The sequence below is a fragment of the Trachypithecus francoisi genome, unplaced genomic scaffold (assembly GCF_009764315.1).
Source record: "Trachypithecus francoisi isolate TF-2019V2 unplaced genomic scaffold, Tfra_2.0 Lachesis_group10, whole genome shotgun sequence".
In the NCBI taxonomy this organism is placed as follows: Eukaryota; Metazoa; Chordata; class Mammalia; order Primates; family Cercopithecidae; genus Trachypithecus; species Trachypithecus francoisi.
The window spans coordinates 130,196,837-130,221,731 of NW_022681455.1; the positions used below are offsets into that span (position 1 = coordinate 130,196,837).

Consider the following 24,895-nt stretch of genomic DNA (forward strand, 5'->3'; position numbering starts at 1 on the left):
CCAGGTACATACTGTGCACACCAGGTACATACTGTGCACGCTAGGTACATAACCGCACACACCAGGTACATACTGTGCACACCAGGTACATACTGTGCACGCTAGGTACATAACCGTGCACACCAGGTACATACTGTGCATACCAGGTACATACTGTGCACGCCAGGTACACAACCACGCACACCAGGTACATACTGCGCACGCCAGGTACATAACCGCACACACCAGGTACATACTGTGCACACCAGGTACATACTGTGCACGCTAGGTACATAACCGTGCACACACCAGGTACATACTGTGCACACCAGGTACATACTGTGCACACCAGGTACATACTGTGCACGCTAGGTACATAACCGCACACACCAGGTACATACTGTGCACACAGGTACATACTGTGCACGCTAGGTACATAACCGTGCACACACCAGGTACATACTGTGCACACCAGGTACATACTGTGCACGCTAGGTACATAACCGCACACACCAGGTACATACTGTGCACACCAGGTACATACTGTGCACGCTAGGTACATAACCGTGCACACCAGGTACATACTGTGCATACCAGGTACATACTGTGCACGCCAGGTACACAACCACGCACACCAGGTACATACTGCGCACGCCAGGTACATAACCGCACACACCAGGTACATACTGCGCACGCCAAGTACATAACCGCACACACCAGGTACATACTGTGCACACCAGGTACATACTGTGCACGCTAGGTACATAACCGTGCACACACCAGGTACATACTGTGCACACCAGGTACATACTGTGCACACCAGGTACATACTGTGCACGCTAGGTACATAACCGCACACACCAGGTACATACTGTGCACACCAGGTACATACTGTGCACGCCAGGCTAGGCTTCCTCTATCAATGCTGGGTACAGACTTGAGGCCAGAATGCATGCCAGGAGATAAGGTGAGCCACTATAATATGGCAAAATGTTTCCTTTACAAGAGAGCTAAGATGGTCCAACATTTATACAAATAAAAGTCTCCGAGTAAAGAACAAGAATCAACAGAACAGGCCAGACACAGGCTCACTCCTATAATCCCAGCACTTTGGGAGGCCGAGGCACGTGGATCACTTGAGGTCAGTTCAAGACCAGCCTGGCCAACATGGTGTGACCCCATCTCTACTAACAATAAAAAAAAAAAAAAAAAAAAAATCAGCCAGGCGTGGTGGTGGGTGCTTGTAATCCCAGCTACTCAGGAGACTGAGGCAGGGAAAGTCCCTTGAACCCAGGAGGCGAGGTTGTAGTGAGCCAAGATCACACCACGGCCTCCAACCTGGGTGACAGCAGGAGACCCCGTCGCAGAAAACAAAAAAAAGAATCAACAGAACACAGAAAATGAGCCTCAACCATGGAGCAGACATTAAAGTGCCTTTCAGTAAAGAACAGACAAGGAGATAACCCTAACCCTAACTACAAGACAGAAGATCTGAAAGCAAGACCAAGCTCGAGCTAACAAGCACATATAAAATAATCCAATAATTACATATAAAATAATCCAATAATCACGCAATCCCCATTTTTCAAGCTCCCAGAGAACAACAGTCATCCAAACTTAATCACATACACAACTGCACCGTAAGCCTAAAAACTGTGAAAGAGTCACCTTCTGAAGTGACAATGCAATTCAGATGGGAGGACGGGGACTAGAAAACAAGACCTTGAATCCGAGAGTTAAGAAATGCATTTCAAAGTACCAGGGAGGAGGAGTACCAGAGTAGGAATTTAAAATACTCAAAATTGGAAATGACAGAGATGCTATACAGCAAATTGGGAGATCCAGGTAAAGAGGATGTTAGAGGGAAAAGTATTTATATTTATGGCTAGAAGGCATCCCAATAAAAGTTGGAATACAACCAAAAGAATAGAAGAAGACCACGAGAATTGTAGGAACATAAATGAAACAAAAAGCAAACATGTAACAGGTTAAAGTCAAAGATGAGTTTTATTTTAAATGAACAATAAAATAGAGAACAAGCTAAATGACACAATAGGAAGGCAACAAGACAAAATAGGAAGGTGCGAACTTTCTGCAAAGCAAATGGCCCAATCCCCAGAGTTGGTCAGTAGCAGGAAGGGAAGGCTCTGCTGGGCCAAAGGCCAGCTACAAGGGGTGACTGAGCACGTGGGCTGGGCTCAGGCTGGAGTGAGGCACGAGGCCCATGGGGGTGCCTCTCCTTGGTCTGGGCTTTGGAGGAAACAGCAAGAAGCTTGCTGAAATGGAAATGTGAATGAAAAACACTGCCACAGCAGCACCTGGGCGAGGGCTTCTTTAAATCTCTGGCAGTGCAGCCTCGACAAGCTGACACATAAGCCTGACTGTCACACATGTGTGTACATGTGTGTGTATGTGAACATGTACACATAAAAAAAGTTCTGTTCTCCAGGTCATGGAAATGTGATTATTTTACATTCCATTTCTCTTTATCAGTTTTTCCTAATTTTCTAAAATGTTGAGTATTGCTTCAGTAATAAAGGTTACTTCTTTAAAAAGAGAATTCAAAGAGGTGACCGCAAACATCTCCAACATGAGGAAAAACGTATTCAGTTTTTCATCAGTGAGAATGGTATCAGTCAGCTGTAGGTGTTTCTCAGAATGTCCTCCATCAGACTGAGGAAACTCCCTTCTGTTCTTACTTTGCAGAGCACTTTCCTTATGAATGGGTATGGAATTTTGTCAATTTTCTTTCTTTCTTTTCTTTCCTTTTTTTTTTTTTTTTTTTTTTTTGAGACAGCATCTCACTCTGTCACCCAGGCTGCAGTGAAATGGCGTGATCCCGGCTCACTGCAGCCTCTACCTCCTGGGCTCAATGGATCCTCCCACCTCAGCCTCCTGAGTAGCTGGGACCACCAGCACGCCACCATGCCCAGCTCATTTTTGTGTTTTTTTGTAGAGACAGGGTTTCACCATGTTGCCCAAGCTGCCCTGCAACCCCTGGACTCGAGCCATCCTCCCATCTCAGCCTCCTAAAATGTTGGGGTTACAGGCGTGAGCCACCATATCTGGCCTCAAATACCATTTTAAAAAAATCTTCTCAGATGATCTCATGGCATTTCGTTTTCCTTATGTCAATATGGTACACGACATTGATTTTTAAATGCTAAACGAAATATGAACTTCTGAGAGAAATCCCACTTGTTCATGAGGTATCATCATTCTTTCTTCTCCTATAACTTAATTTACGTCTGTATTATCATTATTCTTTCCATCTCCTATAACTTAATTTACATCTGTATTAATGTGGGTGTTTCTCTAATTTTGGCATCAAGGCGTCCCTGACTCAGAAAGACTGGGAGGTGCACCCTCCTCTGTTGTGGAAGGGCTTCTATGTAACTGACTTTAGTTAGTCTTTTCGCGTATGGTACAAACGACCAAGTAAGTCATCTGGGACTGAAGGTTTCTTTGTGGGAAGGGTGTTAACTAAAATTTCAATTTCTTTAATAGACACAGGGCTATTTAAGCTATCTATCTATTTCTTCTTTAGTAAGCTGAAGTAGTTTGAGTATTTTAAAGAATTTCTCTATTTCATCTAAGTTGTATAATTTATTGGCATAAAGTTAACAAAATTCCCTTCTTGTCCTTTGAATGGCTGTAGAATCACAGCCGTGTCCCTTTTCTCATGTCCACACTCAAAATTTGTTACTTCTTTTTCTCCTGATCCATTTGGCTAAGGGGCTACCAGTTTTATTGTCTTAAAACAAAACAAAACAAAACACCCAGCCGGGTATATCACCTGAAATCAGGAGTTCAAGACCAGCCTGGTCAACATGGTGAAACCCCGTCTCTACTAAAAATACAAAACTAGCCAGGCGTGGTGGCAGGCACCTGTAATCCCAGCTACTCAGGAGGCTGAGGCAGGAGAATCACTTGAACCTCGGAAGTGGAGGTTACAGTGAGTCTAGATGCACTCCAGCCTGGGGGACAGAGTAAAACACCATCTCAAAAAGTAAAAAAACAAAAAAAAGAATAATAATTATAGTAATCAAGACACTATGGTATTATTAGCAAAAGAATCGGTAAATAGAATGATGGAACAGAGAAGACCAAAAATAGACCCACACAAATATAGGTAACTTATTTCTTAACAAATGTAAAGCAACTGAATGGGAAAATAATCTTTTCAACAAATGATGCTGGAAATAATTGAAGATCCTCATGCAAAAAACAAACAAAAACCTCTAATCTTACCTTACGCCATACACGAAAATGAAGTAAATGAGTGAAAACTATGTACCTTCTAGAAGAACACATGCTCCACGATGCTGGGTTAGAGAGATTTCTTAAAGACACAAAAAACACAAAGTACCCAAGACAAAACTATGAAGTTGGACTTCATCAAACGAAAAACTTCAGCTGCTCAAAAGACACTATTAAGAAAATAAAAATACATGCCAAATACTGGGAAAAAAAAAAATTCAAACAACAAATAGTTGGTAAAGGACCTACGTCTAGAATCTATAAAGAACTCTCAAAAGTCAGCAGACAACCCGAGTTTTAGAAATGAGCAACTGGCAGATATGAAGATAAGACAGACGCTTCACCAAAGCAAATACGTGGATAGTCCCTCCCCCACCAAACAGCCACATGACAAGACAAGCAACATCATTTGCCATTGGGGCACTGGAAAATAAAACCACAATCCACTAGAATGGCTACAATGGAAAAGATGGACTGTACCACATAACGGCAAGGACATTCACTGCTGGTGGGAACACAAAACTGCATGGTCACTTTGGAAAAAAGTCTGTCAGGTTCTTAAAAAGTTAAACAATCGGCCGGGCGTGGTGGCTCACGCCTGTAATCCCAGCACTTTGGGAGGCCGAGGTGGGCGGATCACAAGGTCAGGAGATCGAGACCACGGTGAAACCCCGTCTCTACTAAAAATACAAAAAATTAGCCGGGCGCGGTGGCGGGCGCCTGTAGTCCCAGCTACTCAGGAGGCTGAGGCAGGAGAATGGCATGAACCCGGGAGGCGGAGCTTGCAGTGAGCCGAGATCGCGCCACTGCACTCCAGCCTGGGCGACAGAGCGAGACTCCGTCTCAAAAAAAAAAAAAAAAAAAAGTTAAACAATCACAGAACTTATGACCTGGAAACCCAGGTCCAGAAGAAGTACCACATCCAGCCATCTGATGCTTTGCATGCAACTACTCATATTAGCTGGACTCCCAACAGCTAAAACTAGGAAACAATGGACATGTCTGTAACTGCTCATTGGATGAACATGTGACATACCCCCCAAAAAAGCTACTTAGCAACCTACTGACATACACCACAGAACCCAGATCAATCTCAAAAGGAAGATGAAACATACCAGACACAAGACTCCACACTCAAGGTTTCCCTTCATATTAAATTCTAGAAAAGCAAAACCTACAGTGACAGAAAGCACATCAGCACCCTGGGTCCAGGAAACAGGAGGATGTGCTGCTGCAAAGGGGAAAAGGGGACCTTTTTTGGGGTCATGGAAATACTCTGTATCATGACTGCCATGGTGGGAACAAGACGGTTCCAACTGATTTGTTAAAACTCTCACATCTGTAGTCATGAGGGACACGATGCTTCGGTCAACAGGCCACACTCACGATGGTGGTATGCGGTACCATAAGATGCTATCGGAGCAGAACGGGTCCCATGGCATAAACACCTATCACTGTGTTACGATTTCTTTACACGATTCAGCACGGTGACTCAGCAACAGGCTCTACCATGCAGCTCAGGGGTGTGGGAGGCTCTGCCTTCTAGATCTGTGTACACGCACTCCGCGACGTTCACAGGACAAGATCACCTAACGATGCATTTCTCTGGATGCATCCCCCCACCCCTATTAAAATCGATGCATTCCATAGTATTTAAACTGTACCTCAAAGAAGCTCTAAGAGAGAATGCGGGGGAGTAGACGATGGCAGGCACCGGAGCTCGTCAAGAGCACTGCTGCGAAGGAGAGCAGAGAGGTGGTGGCAGCGGGTGAGGGGTTCCCTGGCAAAGAATGAAATCAAATATTGATCACCCCACACCCACAGGCCACCAAACACATCTGGAAAAGCAGAACACATTCCTGGAGGGGATGGCGTCCATGGCCCTAGGGAAGGAAGACCAGATCCCGACAGGAGCAGGAAGAGGCTGTCCTTGATCCTGAGCAGGCAGCACTTCCAGGACGGTCTCCAGGGCCTGGGGGATGGAGGTGAGCAGGCGGCTGACTTTACCACACACCTCCACTACCTCTTCAAATCACTCCAAACATTCATTACCCACTACACAAGATCACTGATTCTCATTTCATAAATATATGTATTCAAAGAGGATCCTAGCAAACATTTTCAAGAAAACACTGGATACCGACTCTCCGGCATGTCTGTAAGTTAAGGCATGGAGATGAAGCTTCTCTCTGTGTTAGGCATTGAGGCAATGCTGCTGTGCGCACTGCAGACATAGGTCCTGTGACCTGGGCACAGGTTTCTGTCATGCCACACAGCATGCAATTCCATGGACACAAAATGACCAGAACGGCAGACCCAGAGAGAAAGCGGAGGCTGGAAAGGGGGGGGACAGAGAGTGACGATTAAAGGTCCAAGTTTTTCTGAGGTGACAAGAATGTTCTAGAACTGACAGTCCTGGTGGTTGAACAGACCTGTGAATGCACTAACAACCTTTGAACTGTGCACTTTAACTGGGTAGGCCTACGGTCTATCAATCCTCTCACTCAAGCTGATATTATCTCTTTTTTGGAGACAGAGTCTCACTCTGTCACCAGGATGGAGTGCAGTGGTGCCATCGCGGCTCACTGCAATCTCTGCCTCCTGGATTCAAGCGATTCTCATGCCTCAGCCTCCCGAGTAGCTGAAATGACAGGCACAAGCCACCACGTCCAGCTAATTGTTGTAGAGGCAGGGGTTTCAACATGTTGGTCAGACTGGTCTCGAACTCCTGACCTCCAGTGATCCGCCTGCCTCAGCCTCCCAAATGCTGGGATCACAGGTGTGAGCCACTGCACCTGGCCAATTATCTTCTTTGAAAAGCAGGAGACACATTTCCCTAGGGATGGAATGCTGGACACGAGACAAGACTTGTCCTAAGGACTGGATCTCACGGTGGCCAGGTACGCATCACGCCACGCGGGAGGCGCGGAGCCCTGGGGAAGGCAAGCCAAGAAGCCAGGGGTCTAGGCCCCGCAATGTCTCAGGGCAGCCCCCCAAGAAAGCCAAGCAGAAGGCCACAGTGACGCCCTCCTGCTCTCAGGTCAGAGGCAGGAGGGCACTCGATGCTGGGCACAGAGGAATGTCCGGGCAGATCTTCAGGGCTCACACCCACGACTTCGCACCAGAACTTCTGGCAAATTCAGCACAGTAAGAGAGCCCTGCCCCCGAGAGTGGGGCCCTGGTCAGGGCCACCTCCTCTCGCCCCGGCCCATCCAGACCTCACACACACTGTGGTTGATCTTTGAAAGGTAAAAGCTCTGTCCGCTCCACTCATCAGCACCAGAGTGTTCTGTGCCTGGGCCTTGTCCCACCAATTCACCAGTTTATTGAAGCCTTGGCTGGGTGGGTCCCACTTGCCTCTGAAAATGTGTGTGCTCGGCCAGGCAGATTCCTGAGTGGGTCTCCTATATGCTGCTGTCCTCCTTCAAGTTGACCACATGGGCCCCCAAGCCGGGCCCACACCTGCTTTGTCAGCAACCTGTCCTTTCCCGCTTTTCTCTCACTGCTTCTTCTACTACTTCACAGCATGTTTAAGCAAAGGGAGTCACTACAACAAAATTATTTTAAAACAACCATATTTCAGAAAAGTTTATGGAAAACATTAAACATTGAATATTTATGTATTAACTTTATAGGATCCATTTACTTCACCCTAACACTGAGTTAAAATTATAACAAGAGAAAGTAGGTTGGGCACGGTGACTCACGTCTGTAATCTCAGCACTTTGGGAGGCCGAGGCGGGCGGATCATGAGGTCAGGGGTTCAAGACCAGCCTGGTCAATACGGTGAAACCCCCGTCTCTACTAAAAATACAAAAATTAGCCGTGCATGGTGGCAGACACCTGCAATCCCAGCTACTCAGGAGGCTGAGGCAGGAGAACTGCTTGAAGTTCTCCGCCAGGAGGCGGAGGCTGCAGTGAGCCAAGATGGCGCCACAGGACTCCAGCCTGGGTGACAGAGCAAGACTCCGACTCCAAAAAAAAAAAAGAGAGAGAGAGAGAGAGAGAAAGTAAACAAAGTTTCTATTCATTTCTCCAGAAGATCTCAAAGGTAGAGCTAGAAATGCCAGCAGTAAGATGAACACCAGTCCAAGGCAACTAGAAGGAACTGGTCACTTTTTTATTTTTGTGAGACAGAGTGTCGCTGTGTCACCCAGGCTGGAGTGCAGTGGTGTGATCTCGGCTCACTGCAACCTCTGCCTCCCGGGTTCAAGCAATTCTCCTGCCTCGGCCTCCCTAGTAGTTGGGATGACAGGCATGTGCCACCAAGCTTGCCTAAATTTTTTCTATTTTTAGTAGAGACAGGGTTTCACCATGTTGACCAGCCTGGTTTCGAACTCCTGACCTCCGGTGATCTGCCCACCTAGGCCTCCCAAAGTGCTGGGATTACAGGCGTGAGCCACTACGCCCAACCTGGTCACATATTTTATGTGACATAATGCTTTTTATGATCAACGGCCACCACGGGAACACAACACACATCAGCCCTGAGACACCTGAAACAAGACACAGCAGGCTCTGCAGCCTCTCATGCAGGGAGGGTGGGCTATGTCTGCCACAGGGTGACAGGCGGCGGGCAAAGCTGGAGACATAAAGGTGGAGCTGGCTTCCAGCCCTGTGAACCAGTCCAGCTGAGCGCCCCAAGTCTGTAAATAATTGATGGGAGTCAGAGTCGCACCCAGCCCTGCAGGGTTCTCGGGAGCTGCCTGCCCAACAGCCCCATGCCTGGCACTCCCTCAGGTGCCACCCGCAAGGTCACTCACTGCTTCTGAATAATGCATTGCACAGATGGCGGAAATATGCCTTTGCCCATTCAAACCTTCCAAGGCATTTTCACAAACCTCACAGAGAACAAACTAAATTTTGTATTCAGCAAAGCAAAGAAAAAAATTCACGTTGAAACACAGTATCTCACCCTAGAATCAGAAAAGCCTCCTTTTCCTTCTCACTGGCAGTCTTTTTTGAAGTCTCAAAAATGATTTTACCAATATTAGAGAAATCTCCAAATATAAAAAGTGCTTGACACAGTCAACACTGCAGCAGTGAGGTCCACACTACGGCAGCGCAGTGCAGAGCCAGCCCACCTCCCTGCACCAGCGGAAATGCCACACAGGGCAGAGGGCAGTGTGCCCAGCACCTGCTCTTGATAGGGAGGGCACTTCTAGGCTGGAATACTCAAGAGATTTGTGTGTCATCAAAGCATGCTTTAAATACAAAAGCTGGCCGGGCACAGTGGCTCCCTCTTGTAATCCCAGTACTTTGGGAGGCTGAGGCAGGTGGATCACCTGAGGTCAGGAGTTCAAGACCAGTCTGGCCAACATGGTGAAACCCCGTATGTACTAAAAATACAGAAGTTAGCTGGGCATGGTGGCAGGCACCTGTAATCCCAGCTACTCAGGAGGGAGGCTGAGGCCTCCGCACTCCAGCCTGGGAGACAGAGTGAGACACCGTCTCAAACAAACAAACAAACAAAGGCTGTGAGTGAGTCTGTAAGCTCGTTCTTCTAGTTCTTTTGGCAAAGAAAATGCCCCCAAAGGAGCGGGGGCAACAGATTTCCAAACTCCTAGGAAATGCAGACTGACATGCTGAAGACCTACCAGATGTAAGAAGGAAACGCCAAAACAACATGTCTGCTTTTACCTAAAAACATCAGAAAAAGTCTAAAGTTGCTGACATTTCCTGGGTAGCTGCCCTGTGGTCTTCAGTTGCTCCCAACATATTCCCAGTCCAGGCGAACCTATGCTGGTGAGGCTCAGAAGAGGGGCGGAGGGCTCACGCTGTGAGGCTCGGGAGGCGGGAGGAGGGCTCACACAGACCCACAAGGACCAAAGAGGAACGTGTACGACTACAACACAAACGGAAGACGATAGCAAAATACAAGAGCTGATGAAGTTTCTGCTGCTTGTACCATAAACTTTTCATTGGCCAGACTGTTTGCCTGAAAGACCTCATCAAGGCTGACAAGAACTCAAAAGACATTGCAATGCCCTCCTCAGGGGTGAACGTGGCATCGTGTGGGCCACATGCCCCGCTCTGAACGCTCTCTCTTCCAGCAGGGACTGCCCCAGACACCAAGCATCACAACCAACTCAAAAGCAGACTGAAATGTCACAGTATCGCCAGTATCAAAAGAAGGTCTCTTACAAATAAAGGGTTGCTTCCATTAATAAGTAAAACAAGAAAAACCCAAAGACGTCACTTGAACTTCATCTAGTCATGAGCATCCGTCTGACGAGGGCAGGTCTCTTGTTACTGAGCGCAGCCTGACAATCGCATCTGCACAAAGGCCGGGCCGTGGCAGTTCACAGCAAGCGTCTGTGTGCTCTCTTGGGCGCAGAGTGACTGACGAGATCAACACCACAGGAGCACGGTGCTCCTCCCTGCACAGCTGGGGAGACCAGGGCTCAGGAACACTAAGCGACTCACCCAAGACCACAAGAAATGTGTTGGGAGGCCAAGGCGGGGGGATCACTTGAGCCCAGGAGTTCAAGACCAGCCTGGACAACAAAGTGAGACCCTGTCTCCAAAAAATAAAAAAACTAGCCAGGTGTGGTTGCGCACACCTGGGGTTCCAGCTTCTTGGAAGACTGAGGCAGGAGGATCACCTGAGCCCCGCCCGCCCTGGAGGCCGAGGCTGCAGTGAGCCAAGATAGCGCCACTGCACTCCAGCCTGGGGACTGGAGTGAGACCTGTCTCAAAACAAAAACAAGAATGAATCTGGAAAACCTTAGTTACTATGAACCAGTGCTTGTCACTAACAAAACACAAGTATTTTTAATTCTCACATTTCTGATCCCTATCTTTAAGTATAACATTTATAGGTTACAAACAATGAACTCTTGTGGGCTTTTAAAAATTGATTACAGAGTCTCAACAAGTCCAAAGGAGACATCTTTGTCAAGGGAGTCAAGTGGAGAGTTCCAGAGCTAAGTGCGGTTCTCGGGGGCAAGCCATCCACTGAGGTGAGAAGGATGTGACCCCTCAGCCAGCCCTGCTTAGATAACGACACAGGCTCCAGAAGCCAGACGCAGCAAGCGGACACATTCACAACAGTGCTTTCAACCAGACACAGCTGGTTCCAGCGTGCGCTCTATAAAGAATGTAATGGGGCCGGGCGCGGTGGCTCACGCCTGTAATCCCAGCTCTTTGGGAGGCCGAGGAAGGTGGATCATGATGTCAGGAGATGGAGATCATCCTGGCTAACACAGTGAAACCCCGTCTCTACTACAAATACAAAAATAAATAAATAAATTAGCCGGGTGTGGTGCAGGCGCCTGTAGTCCCAGCTACTTGTGAGGCTGAAGCAGGAGAACGGCGTGAACCTGGGAGACCAAGCTTGCAGTGAGCCGAGATTACGCCACTGCACGCCAGCCTGGGCGACAGAGCGAGACGCCATCTCAAAAAAAAAAAAAAAAAAGAATGTAATGGTACAATTTTGGGGACCCCAAAAAGATAATGCACACAATAAACACCAAAAGCCTGAGGCTTCTCCCAGGCCCTGTGGCTGTCGTCTCCTGGAGTCCCAGGCGTCCTCCTGCTGGGAAGGGCCAGCTCCCAGGTGACCTGGGACCATCTTGGAGGGGTTGATGGCTGCCTTGTCAGCAGGGCAGGTACCTTTGCTAAGCGTTCAACAGCCAGGCTTGGTATCTTTTATTCTAAAAATCTACCACAGAAGAACGAAAGGGCAGTGCTTGGGATGAGGACGAGTCTCCAGGAGGGATGGTGGAAGGAAGGTGGAACCATATAGGGGCACTGCTCAGAGGTGGGCGCGGCCAGAGCTACAGCGACACCTCCAAAGACCAGTGGGGCTGGGGGCGGGGTGAGTCAGCTTCCTTTCAACACAACCAGGATTTCACCTCTCATCTGTCAAATCTGGTCACACCATGAAGGAAGGGCAGTCAGGGACTGTGCTCACTACGTGTCCCGGGGACAGGACACTTGCTGCCAGCACCTCACAGGGAACCAGGGGGCAGGTGAGGTTGTAGGGAAACAGGAATCCTGTGCACTGCTCGTGGGAACGTCTAATGGTGCAACTGCCAAACAAACAGTGTGATGATTCCTCAACGAATTGCAAATGGACTAAGCACATGATCCAGCAGTTCCACTTCTGGGTAGATACACAGAAGAACCAAAAGCAGGGCCCCCAAAAGACAGCTGTACTTGGACATTCACAGTTCACACAGCAAGGTTCCCAACAGCAAACCCGTGTCCACTGGCGGATGACAGAGCAAGCAGAATGCGTCTGCACACAGCATGATGCAACTCAGCCGTAAGGAGCAAGGCCACATGCTGCAACCTGGCACAGCCAGTGCTGCGGACTCCACTCACATAGTCCAGGGACAAACAGCAGCTGCCCAAGAGGAAGGACCCTGAGGGAGGAACCACCGCTCCTCGGCAAGCTCAACCCAGGGCCACAGGACAATGCTGCTGAAGGTACCGGAAGCCAGGGTGCTGGCTGCCCCATTCTGGGGACATCTTTCCTTTCTTTTCCTATTTTTATCGAACACTGGGATGAAAGTAATGAAAAGTATAAATCCTTTCAAAACAATCAGATTTCATTACGATGCTGAATTTCTGAAATCAGTCTTTTCAAACGGCCGGTAAATGTTTCCTTTCCAAAGACTGAACTCTCTCACTGCTTTGAACAAAAGAGGAACTGAGGCACCAGATGCAACTTTTGACCCAAGGACACAGGTCAAGCTGTGATAGTTAATAATGACCAGGGCTGCTGGAGACGCCGCACCCACCCACGTGGCTTTGCTAGAACGCCACCACGTGCGGGCAGACACAGGCCACAGCCCCCACACCTCACTCTGGCATCAGCACTGGTCCCGTGTGGAGCTGCGCCAGCTTGCAGGAGACTCAGAGCACACAGGCGTGCTCCTTCCCTACTGCCGGCCACATCACAACTGCACGTTCACCGGAGTGAACAGCTACACAACAGGTTCCACGTCTGTAAACACGCACAGCTTAGTGACCACGTTTCAAAGAGCCATGTGGATAACTGCCTATATCACCGGTACCCAATTTTCAGTTGGGTTAGTAACTGGATTGTTTCTAACACAAAGGGTAACTAGTTGAGAAGACGGACACCCATTTTCCATGGTGTCATCGCTGTGCACTGCACGCCTGTATCAAAACGTCTCACGGACCCCATGAACACATTCACCCACGTACTCACAAAAACTCTAAAATAATAAAATACATAAAATGACTTGGATTTCACCTGTTGACCCAGGGTGCTGCCTGCAGCTAATGTGTCAACCCAAAAGCTGCCCTCGCTGGCCCTGCGTGTGGAGGACGACACAGCTGCACCCAGCCCTAGATAACCTTGCATGCAAACCGCTTCCCCTGTGCCGCTGAAACCCACGTCTCACTTACATTTTAGTTATAGTTTGGTTTTTGCCTGATTAAATATTTTTTTCTTTTTTTGGAGAATAGGGTCTCCCCCTGCTGCTCAGGCTGGAGTCCAGTGGTGTGATCATGGCTCACTGCAGCCTTGACCTCCTGGGCTCAAGTGATCCTCCCACTGCAGCCTCCAGAGTAGCTGGGACCACAGGCATGTACCACCACACCTGGCTAAGTTTCTATGTTTTGTAAAGACAAGGCTATAGATGTGTCTAAATCCTCAGTATTAAGTATTGACAGAGCAAAGTGTTTCTCCACTTCAAATTTTAATATTCCAAAATACGTAAAACATCATTTTCACTGTCCTCATCTAAAAGACTGATTCTGAAAAAAACAAAAAAACAAAAAATCTGAAACAAGATCACGGAAGTGCGATCTGTCCCACACACACCGTCTTCACCATGAATGCTGCCTGCACAGAACAAATGCTAGACGCAAACTGCTTGAGTATGCTTCTTTATTTTTAGTAAAGACTCCAGAAAATCCCAGAGCAGCCATTTCCCATACAATTCAATCGCACGTACAAGCCCTTTAAAAGCAGACTCGTGGGGAACTGCGGGCCAGCTCCCCGGAGCCAGCCGAAGCGGAGGAGCAGGAAGACCTTCCAGACCGCGCCAAGGAGCAGCACAGCCGTCTGCTGCGGTCCCTCGGCCCCCACTGCTCCGGGACACAGATGGCAGCACTGTGACCTCACCGTGCCTACCTCTTGGTTCTGGCCCTACAGTCTTGATTGTTCAGGCTAATCCCACACTCTGAGCCTTGGCTGCTGGCCAAAACTGTTATTAATGGCACAGAGCTTCTCATTTCAGCCTCTTTTACCACGAAGGTAGCCGGCTGTCCAGCTCTCTGCCTCTCCACACCAAAGCAGGAACTGGGTAATTGTACAAAAGGCACTTTTAAAGGACTTCATATCCCAGTCTCAACAGCCAGCAGTAGAACATGTTTGCATTTTAGTCTACACTACATTCTATGTGATGCAGAAAGATAATTCTTATTCAATTCTTGTGTAAAAGCTACAAAACCCTAAGAACAAAGAGTGCCATGGATACCAAATGAGCATCACATATTTTATATATTTTTTAACTTTTAGGTTTGGGGGCACACGTCACAGTTTGCTACCAAAGCAAATACATGTCACAAGAGCGGGGGGGGGGGTCGTACTTGTTATTTTATCACCCAGGTACTAAGCCCAGTATCCAATAGCTATCCTTTCTGCTCCTCTCCCTCCTCCCGCCCTCTCCCCTCAAGTAGACACCCGTGTCTGGTGTTTCCTTCCCTGTGTTTCCAAGTTCTTATCATGTAGATCCCTCTTGTAAGTCGGAACACGTAGTATCTGGTTTTCTGTTCCTGAGTTAGTTTGCTGAGGCTAATAGCCTCCAGCTCCATCCACGTTCCCGCAAAAGATATGATCTCATTCATTTTTATGGCTACATTCTCTTACCCTTTTTTTTTTTTTTTAGACATGGGGCTTCACTATGTTGCCCAGGCTGGCCTCAAACTCCCAGGTTCAGGCCATCCTCTCGAATTGGTCTCCCAAGCAACTGGGACTACAGGTGAACATCACCATGCCCAACTTACCCATCTTAATCACTCGATAAACATTTATGACAAATGACATTAAATTACACACAGCAAAATTCTGAGAAACTATATACCATAAATCCTACAAAATTTAAAAGACTGAAAAACCATGGATCTATTATTGTTCTGTGCATTAGCCAATGTCAGTGGTTTCAATATTCAATTTCCCCACTAAAAGGGCACCAAAGCATGAAGTCAGGAATGACAGCATTCTAGAAGCAGGTGCACCTAAGATGAAATTAATGGTATGGAACCTAGAACATCTATGGCCAAGAGTAAGCAACTTCACCTGTCATAAGGGGACTCCCTATCAGAACTCCAGGTGTGTGTGTGTCTGTCAAGGGGCTACGGAGAGGAGGAGGAGGAGAAGAAAAGATTCCAATTCACTAAAAACTCCTGTTAAGCCTCCAAGAAAGATCCGAACAGTAAAATACCTGGTCAGTCATAGCCTCTCTGCCTGTGGTTAAGACCTGCAAACCTCAACAGAATCCATCGTCTCTTGCCCTGCACCGGGCCTGTATCGGGACTTGGCTGCTGCTCACATCGGGTGAGAGGCTCCTCGTGTCTCACATCCAGATGGATCCAATTAACTCACACAGTGGATGACTCCAAACCTGGGCAGCCTGGGCTCCAGGATCAGCCCACCCCAGCCCCTGCTGCAATGGCACCTCCTGCTCTCACTGCGGAAACCTGTTAACCCAATCACAAATGAGGCTCCGGCACCCTGGCGAGGCCCCCACTTCTTCCTGTAAGTCTGAAACCCTGCTCAGTTACCCTAAACCACCACTTCTGCGCTCCCCTTAGGAAACCCCAGCAACACCTCCCCCTTCTTCCTCCTGCAGAGGGCCTGCCCCAAGCAGCAGGAAACAGGGTGATGTAGGCCTTGGCCTCGGCACACACAGAATCATCCCAGTGCCAGGCGAGGGTGCTGCAGCGAGACACCCCAGCTGCAATTCTCTGGGGGCCAGCACAGACCACTGAGGGTGAGCTGCCTCATTCAGGCCAGGTGACTGTCTTCATCATCATTCCACTTGGAAACTTAGGGTTTGCACCAGCTCACCTGTTTATGTTCCATACTTACATATCCCAAGCCATTAACAAGTGTTTTCTCCTCCTGTTGTGATGCTACAGAATCAGCTGAGAAACATCCGCATCACCAGAAGGCTCTGCCCAGGCAGCACTGAGGCCCACCCTGCTGGGAGAATGCTGCTCTGAGGGTAGTGGGACTGCCGGCAAGGGACACAGGCCCGGGCAGACCTTCCACTCCTACTGAAACACCAATGAGTAGAAGATCCCCACCCAGAAATATCACTTTCAAGCTCAAGGATCACAAGTTATGAAGATAAGTGTCCCTAAGGACTCAGGGAGAAGTACAAAGTAAAAAGATTTAAGCTTGGGAAAATTAACCCTAAACATTAAAAAACAAAACAACAACAACAACCAAAAAAAACCTCACTCTAGACAAGACCTTCAAAACTGCGTGCCTCTCAGAGGGACAGTAAAGGTCAGGCGGGGCAGCAATGGGGTGTGAGCTGGCACAGCCTCGCAAAACCCTGGATGGGCGGACAGGGGCCTGTGAGAGTAGCTCCAGGCAGGAGGACCCTGAATTTATGGGAAGGGGCAAGCCAGACTAACCCTCAACTGCTCCTCAGGTATGTTCCATTAAACGCACTAAAAGTTTTGTAAAAGATGTGAGTTTCAACACGAGATACGATTATTTGTCCAATCTGACATGTGGGTTAACAAATGTGAGTGGATTAGGGAATTTCTGTTTTACTCTTCGGAAACACCAACTCCCTTATTCTTCCCCTTCTGAAACAGCCACTGGACAAACGGAACGGCACACACGCTTTTCAGGAGCCCAGCGCAAGCAGCTCCCACTGCTAGGGATGAAGAGTCTCTTCTGTCTGCCTGAGCGAAACCTGACGACACCCTGCACAGCCAACAGTCCTTGCTGACCGGAAGCAGAACCAAAATCTGAGCTGGAGAGAGTGTCTGAAAGCTCCATTTAGACTCAGACCTACATTGCACAGCTACAGAATGAAGAGAACAGCACTGAAGCCGGAAGGGACGGTACTCAATCCCATGTGACTGGACCCATGTGTCCAGCACCAGAGACACTGGACGAAGCACACATCTCAGCTGTGTAAAAAGTAGAGGTTCCTCTTCAAAGACTTTTCTCCCCATCTAACTAAAAATAAATAGTAACTTCTCTTAAAAGCAAAATTTATTCAAAGACCTGTGCTAACATTCTTAAATATCTGCTAGCCATAATAAAGAAATCACTGTACTTTATATTCTTAACTCCCACAATTTGGCCTAAATACTTGCCCTGGCATGCTTATACTGGTCCAAGCAAACATTAGGTTCTCTTCCTTATTTGAAGGTGTTTTTACCTTTCCCAGCATTCCACAACTGACTTCCTCCTTCCTTTGTTCTCCTCTGCCTTTGCCTCTTTTAAAAACGTTCTAAGTTGCAGCCAATCGGGACAAATACAGAACGTGAGGTCCCGTTCCAGCCGCTGGAAACCGGACACAACAGTAGGGTGGACGCCTCAGGTTGTAAATGACCCTCCTTTGTCTGTTGTGCTCTCGTGGCAAAGCTGCTGCCGAGCGTACCCTTTCTGCAGAAAGTATAAAACTGGCCTTGCTGAGGTAATTAAATTTACGTTCAAGTGCTGTTTCTTTACGGCACCAGGGAACAAGCATTTCACACAGCTGGGAACATGCCTCTCCCTGTTTATAAAAAATACATGATGTTTCCAGATAAAAGAATTCTGATCAGAAATAGGTTTTCATTTAACGTTTTTTCTTTCATTCTACCTTCCGAAGTAGTCTCTGAACTCACCCTGTATTTGACAATGCATGCGAATGCGTTATTTATGCTTAAATGCCAGCCAAGGATTAAGATTCAGTCTTGCAAAGTTTTGAAATCTCTACAGGAAAAAAAAAAAATTAGTTCACAATTCTGAGTCCAGCATCTAGGAAAAACCACCAAAACTTTCTTTGCATTCTGTCAAATTCAAAAGCACTCTGTGTGCCAAGCCTCGCTCACTTGATGTCCACCAAGCGCCACACACTGCTTTCTGTGTATGTGGCCCAGGCCCCTGCGAAACCCACACACTCTCTGTGGTGGACTGGAACACGGCTTGCGGGTCCCAGCCAGGAAGTGGAGTGCCAGCCCTACACGGTGGCCCATGCCTGTGAGCCCAGCACTTTAGGAGGCTGCGGCAAGGAGGACTGACTGAGGCAAAAAGTTCAAGACCAGCCTGGCCATCGTGGCAAAACCCTGTCTCTATAAAAAAAATCAAAACATGACCCAGGTACGATGGCATACACGCCTGTAGTCCCAGCAACTCAGGAGCCTGAGGCAGGAGGACAGCTTGAGCCCAGGAGTTGGAGGGTGTGGTGAGCTATCACTGTACCACTGCATTCCCGCCCAGCTGACCAAGTGACACAATGATTTAAAACACACACACACACACTCACTCACTCATTCACTGGAAGGCCATGCAAAAGAAAAGGAAGAAAAAAAAGGACCCTGCCACTTCCACCTGTGCCCTCAAGCAACACGTGAGGACCCACACAGACTGAAGTATGACATGGATTCAGCCCTGTGAGCCTCCTGCAGCCTCATGAGTGATCCAGGCATGACCAGCAGAAAACCACCAGGCAACAAAAGCATTATGAGGACGCACAAACCATGATTTTCTTAAGACACCACGTATCGGGACGGTTGTCACGCCACAAGGTACCTGAAACACATCCTACTCACAGGAAGAACCACCTTGTATGAGATGCTACTTAAACACATATTTAATTCCAAACAGAGTGGAGCCTTTCGGCGTATTTTTCTTAACCTAATCACCCTCAAAACAGCACTGTGCAGTCAGACCCGAACGCAGGGTGTCCAACCTTTTCACCTCCCCGGATCACACTGGAAGAAGAACTGGCTTGGGCCACACACAAAATACACCAATGCTAACAACAGCTGATAAGCTTAGAAAAAATCTTGTTAACGTTTACAAATTCGTGTTGGGCCACATTCAAAGCCACCGTGGGCCGTGGGCTGGACAAGCTTGCCCTATCGCACACTGTTCCCTGTCAGACCGTAAACACTACTCAGAATCACACAACCTCATCTCGGCTCCAAGTGGAAGCTGGGTCAGCACCACGGCCAACCTGATCCCACTGCAGCTGTTCCGACAGCCTGGCAAGTAGACAGCCCAGGGAAAAGCCTCAACGAATGCTGAATACCTGTGAGATCATTTCTTATGAAGCCAAATGAACAACACTATGTTAATTTTCAAATTTTGGCATGGATATCACATTGTAAGATGCTTCCCAAGCTTTCTGGAGGATGCTATGAAATCTGTTTTATAGGTAACAAGTCTGGAAGCCAAAATAATCAAGATTTAATAAAATGGCCTATTTTGTGGGCTGGTCAGAGAACTGAATTATTATTATTATTATTTTTTGAGACGGCGTCTTGCTCTGTCACCCAGGTTGGAGTGCTGTGGCCGGATCTCAGCTCACTGCAAGCTCCGCCTCCTGGGTTCACGCCATTCTCCTGCTTCAGCCTCCCAGGTAGCTGGGACTACAGGCGCCACCACCTCGCCCGGCTAGTTTTTTTTTTTTTTTTTGTAGTTTTTAGTAGAGACGGGATTTCACCGTGTTAGCCAGGATGGTCTCGATCTCCTGACCTCGTGATCCACCCGTCTCGGCCTCCCAAAGTGCTAGGATTACAGGCTTGAGCCACCGCGCCGGGCCCGAGAACTGAATTCTTAAAGTGGCTGAAAAGCCTGGAGACAGGGGAAGTTCCAGAGCTGGTTTTTGTAGAGAAGATACATATGGAATTTCAGAAACCTCCGACTCTGTTTGACAAGACACATACTTTCAATCCCAGGCCATCTTATCATGCAGTCTAAAGCCTTGTGTAATCACCTCCTAACGTTTCCATCAGCAGAGGCAGAGCTCTCACATTAAACAGCATGAGGCCGAATCACTGGCTGCAGAGCACAGAACACAGAGACATCCTTGCACACAAGAGTGAGAGCTACTGAGCCCAACCAGGGTGCAGGGGAGCTGCCCAGATGAGAGGCCTGCGCGTGGTCCCACAGGGCGTAGCCTTACCACGCTACTAAGACACTCTGCACGAGAAATGGCTCCAGATTTTCTGAAACTCGCTTTCAAAATATTTCCAAGCTCGTATGTCTTGTGTGCGCCCTAACAATTTAAAAGCAGGGATGTTCACTCAAGAGAGGGAAGAGCAGCAAGCCAGGTAGGGGCTTTCACCACAATTCCTCCTGGGCAGTGTCCACGGAAATACGAAACAGGCGCAGGCGGTCTCTCCACAGAAACCCACCTTTGTTTTTTTAACTTTGCTTCAGGTTCAGGGTGCAGGTTTATTATATAGTAAACTATGTCACGGGCATTCGTTGAACAGATTATTTCATCATCCAGGGATTAAGCCCAGTACCCAGCAGTTAATTTTTCTGTTCCTCTCCCTCCTCCCACCCCGTCCTCAAGCGGATCCCAGTGTCTGCGTTCCCTTTCTGTGTCCGTGTGTTCTCATCATTTAGTTCCCACTCATAAGTGACAACCTGCAGTATTTGGTTTTCTGTCCCTGCATTAGTTTGTTAAGGATGACGGCCTCCAGGATCTATCCATGTTTCACAAAATACATGATCTCACCCCTTTTTATGGCTGCATAGTATTCCATGATGTATATGCACCGCATTTTCTTTATCCAATCTGTCACTGATGGATACTCAGGTGGATTCCATGTCTTTCTCTGTGAATGGTGCTGCAATGGACATTTGCCTGCATGTGTCTTTGTGGTAGAATGATTTCTATTCCTCTGGGTATATACTCAGCAACGGGAATGCTAGGGTCAAATGGTAGTTCTGGTTTTAGCTTTTTGAGGAATCACCATACTGCTTTCCACAGGGTTGAACTGATTTACACTCCAGCCCACAGTGTATAAGTGCTCCCTTCAATCCACAGACTCGCCAGCATCTGTTATTTTTTGACTTTCTAGTAACAGCCATGCTGACTGGTGTGAGGTGCTGTGAGAAACCCAGTTTCATGATCGTCTGGTTTCCACTTGCTGCCATCAGCAGACTCTTGTTGAAAAGGCTGCCATCTTGCCTTGGCTAACCCGAGCCATTTCCTGGACCTGTCATGAGGGTGCTGAGACACGTCTAGACAGTGCTGTGGCGCGGTCAACTGGACCGGTCCTAACATCCATGACTCGGCCCTAACAAAGCAGCTCTCTTGAATGTGGGCTATGGGTACACCAAGTCCCACTTGCAGGGGCACCCAGGGCAGAGGTCAGCGAAGGCTTTCTGGAAGGGTCCAGATGACACACTTTGGGCTTTGCAAGCCACTTACGGCCTCTGTCACATCATCCTGCGGCTGCTGTGAACAACCCTTGAAGAAAGAGAAGACCCTCCTTCGCAATCTGGTTGTACAAAGACAGACCACAGGCTGGATTAGGTCCACTGACTGTGGTTTGCCAGCCCCTGGCCTGCAGCTTTGCCAGTGTGCAGGCTGGATGCCCAGCCATGGCTCCTTCTGCTAGGACGCCCTCTCCTCTATGACAGATTCCAAGATGCCGCCCCGAGACCCACCAGAGACTCACTGCCTCAACTCTCCACCCCACACCCATTGGTGAGGAAGAGCAGGCACCTCAGTGAAGGGGGACAGTCCACACAGCCCCCTTGGTGTCTCACATCAAAACACAAGTGTCCGTTCCATGTGGGAGGTCAGCATTCTCTCAGGGGTGGGTGGAGGGCTGCTCCAGATTCTTGCCGCAGGGGCCAGCGCTGGCCTAGCAGTACCGGGAGCCCCTCCTCCTGAGCACAGTGGTGGTGCCCAGAGCAGCAGACCTCACACCACTGCTTCCACTGATGCGCAACGCAATCTTAGCCAGCAACTCAGGGGAGCGACACTTTCAAACAACCTGGAGTGTGCAGCTGCCATGGTCACCCACACTCCCTCTCAGGCCACAGCACACACCAGTCCCTGCGGCCTGCTCCCCTCTACCCTGTTCCTGACTCATCCCTCCTCACCTGACAAGTTCATATTGCCTGGGGGCCTCTACAAATCCTCCATGGCACAAAACCTCCCCTTGACCGACCAACCTGGAAAGCTTCCAAAGGCTCCAAGGAGCAACAGCTGCAGGTTCTTTGCAAATTGGTGAGTACAGCTCCACACATCCCATCCTGACTACACCCAGCAGATGCATGTCCACCTGCTGCTGCCTCTTGCAAACTACAACTTGTTCAAAGGCAGGTGGGGGAGCTTGGGCAACACGGCGAAACCCTCTCTCTACAAAAAACAAAAATCAGCCAGGCACAGTGGTGTGCCTGTGGTACCGGCTACTCCAGAGGCTGAGGTGGGAGGATCACTTGAGTCCAGGAGGTCAAGTCTGCAGTGAGCCATGATTGCACCACTGCACTCTAGTGTGGGCGACAGAACAAGTCTCTCTCTCTCTCTCAAAACAAACAAAAAAAGAAATTGTCCTTACAACCAATTGCTGTGCTATGCTTATCAGAAAACGCTGTGTTTATCTGGTTTCTAGTTTTGTTCACAGTGCTCACTACACTACTCATTGGTTTAAAAAAAATAAGGCCTACATCAGACCAGATTTCAACAATCCCAACATACTCTGTCCACACTTAACATGTTTTCGAGCTTTTTTTGTTTTTCTGGATACAGATTATCGCTCTGTCGCCCAGGCTGGAGTGCAGTGGCACGATCTCAGCTCACTGCAACCTCCGCCTCTCAGGTTACATGCGATTCTCCTGCCCCAGCCTCCTGAGTAGCTAGGATTACAGGTGCCTGCTGCGGTGCCCGGCTAATTTTTGTATTTTTTTTTTTTTAGTAGAGACGGGGTTTCACCATCTTGGCCAAGCTGGTCTTGAACTCCTGACCTCGTGATCCACCTGCCTCGGTCTCCAAAGTGCCGGGATTATAGGTGTGAGCCACCGTGCCCGGCCCAGAGCTTCTTTTGTGCAGCATTTTCTCTTGCTCTCAATTTAATTTTTTGCTCTAAGGGAAAAGACGGCAATAAAAACACACAGCTGAAAACAACAACAACAAAAGCTGGGTGCCATTGCTCACATCTGTAATCCCAACATTTTGGAAAGCTGAAGGAGTACAATTGCTTCGGCCCAGGAGCTCAAGACCAGCCTAGGTAACACAGTGGGACCCCATTTCTATAAAAAATACAAAAATTAGTCAGGTGTGGTAGTACACGCCTGTGGTTTCAGCTGCTCCGGAGACAGGTGGGATCGCTTGAGCCCAGGAGGTTGAGGCCGCAGTGAGTCCTGACCAAGCCACTGCACTCGAGCCTGAGGCACAGCAAGACCCTGTTCCCAAAAACTAAAAAAAGGCGCACAGAACAAAGAGGCGGTGGGACTGTAAGAGCAGGTCTTCGTGCTCACCTGGAGGGAACATGGGTTGCATAGGGACTTGGGAGTCAATCAAGATGTGAGCAGCAGATTGGGAGAACCTCCACTGGCAGCCCTTCCCAGCAAGCCCACGGCCGCTCCCAGAATTACTGCATCGCTACCTAGCTCTGGCCTGACAATCTACCCTAGAAAGGACAAACCACACCGTAAGCACCCAACCCCAAGAAGTTTTCCCAAAGGAGAATATGAAACAAGAATCTTCAAAGGACTGGTCTCCAAACAAAAGGCAGTACGGCGATCTCCACCTAGGTATGCCTGAGAAATGCCGACAAGTCTCCACAACAATCACATGCCCGTGTTCACAGCAGCACTACCAAGGGCCAAACAGAGGAGACCATTCAAGTGTCCATCAGACGATGGGTGCACGATCCGCATGACCCTGCCACAGGGAGGGCTGTGCTCTGACGCCTGCCGCAGCTTGGGTACGCCTCGACAGCACCAAGCTCAGCCGTATCAGACACAAAGGCCCACGGACTGTCCTTCACATGAACGTCTGGAATAGGCAGATAAATCCACAGACAGAAAACAAGACTAGTGGTTGCCAGGGTGGAAAGAGGATCCTGGGAGGGGAGGGGGTGTGGTCACAGAAGGACAACCAGGGGATCCTTGTGGTGATGGAGGGTTTTAAGGTCCTGACTGTCGGACACAGGAATCTGCATCTGTGATCAACTGTACAGAACTCAATACCCCTTCCAAGTAAGGGTGAAACAGGTGTCTGACTGAGACCAGAGGGTTTCATCAATGCCGACATACACCCTAAGGGTGATACCGTTCAGTGTGCAAAATGCCACCACTGGGGAAGCTCGGCAAAGTGTACAAGGGACTGCTTCCTGTTATTTCTTTCATCTCATGTGATCTACGATTATCTCAGAAGAAAACAAACAAAAACCAAACACAGGGAGCCCAGCCCACCTCAAACCCCAGCTGCAGAATGGAAGCTCAGAGAGGCTGGAGCCTGGCCTCTTTAGGAAGGGCCAGTAAGGAGGATGCAAACCGTCCAGCTTCGGAGCTCTCACTGTGGAAGAATACCAGGGATGGCAGGAAGAAGACACACTGCTGTTCAACTAGAAAAGGACTGGACTCAATAAAATGCTCTTTTCATTCTTCCTCACACCCCTCCATCCCCTGGAGCTGGGGTGGAGCTTTTTCTTCTCAGGACTCAGGCAGGGGAGGCCCGCGTCCAGGGGTGGC

The 24,895-nt window shown here is 48.6% G+C and overlaps 1 protein-coding gene across 5 annotated transcripts in view; it reads right to left on the reverse strand.

The window, feature by feature from the left end:
- LOC117088237 (ankyrin repeat domain-containing protein 11-like) overlaps window positions 1-24,895 on the reverse strand; it is a 188,318-nt gene that overhangs the window by 40,435 nt on the left and 122,988 nt on the right. The window contains exon 1 of one of the 5 annotated variants that reach the window (XM_033219384.1): window positions 15,663-15,994. The exons of the other annotated variants lie outside the window; for them this stretch is intronic. The gene's annotated coding sequence lies outside the window, so the exon portion shown is untranslated. Of the gene's footprint in view, window positions 1-15,662; window positions 15,995-24,895 lie in introns of those variants that run through there. 5 annotated transcript variants of the gene reach the window in all.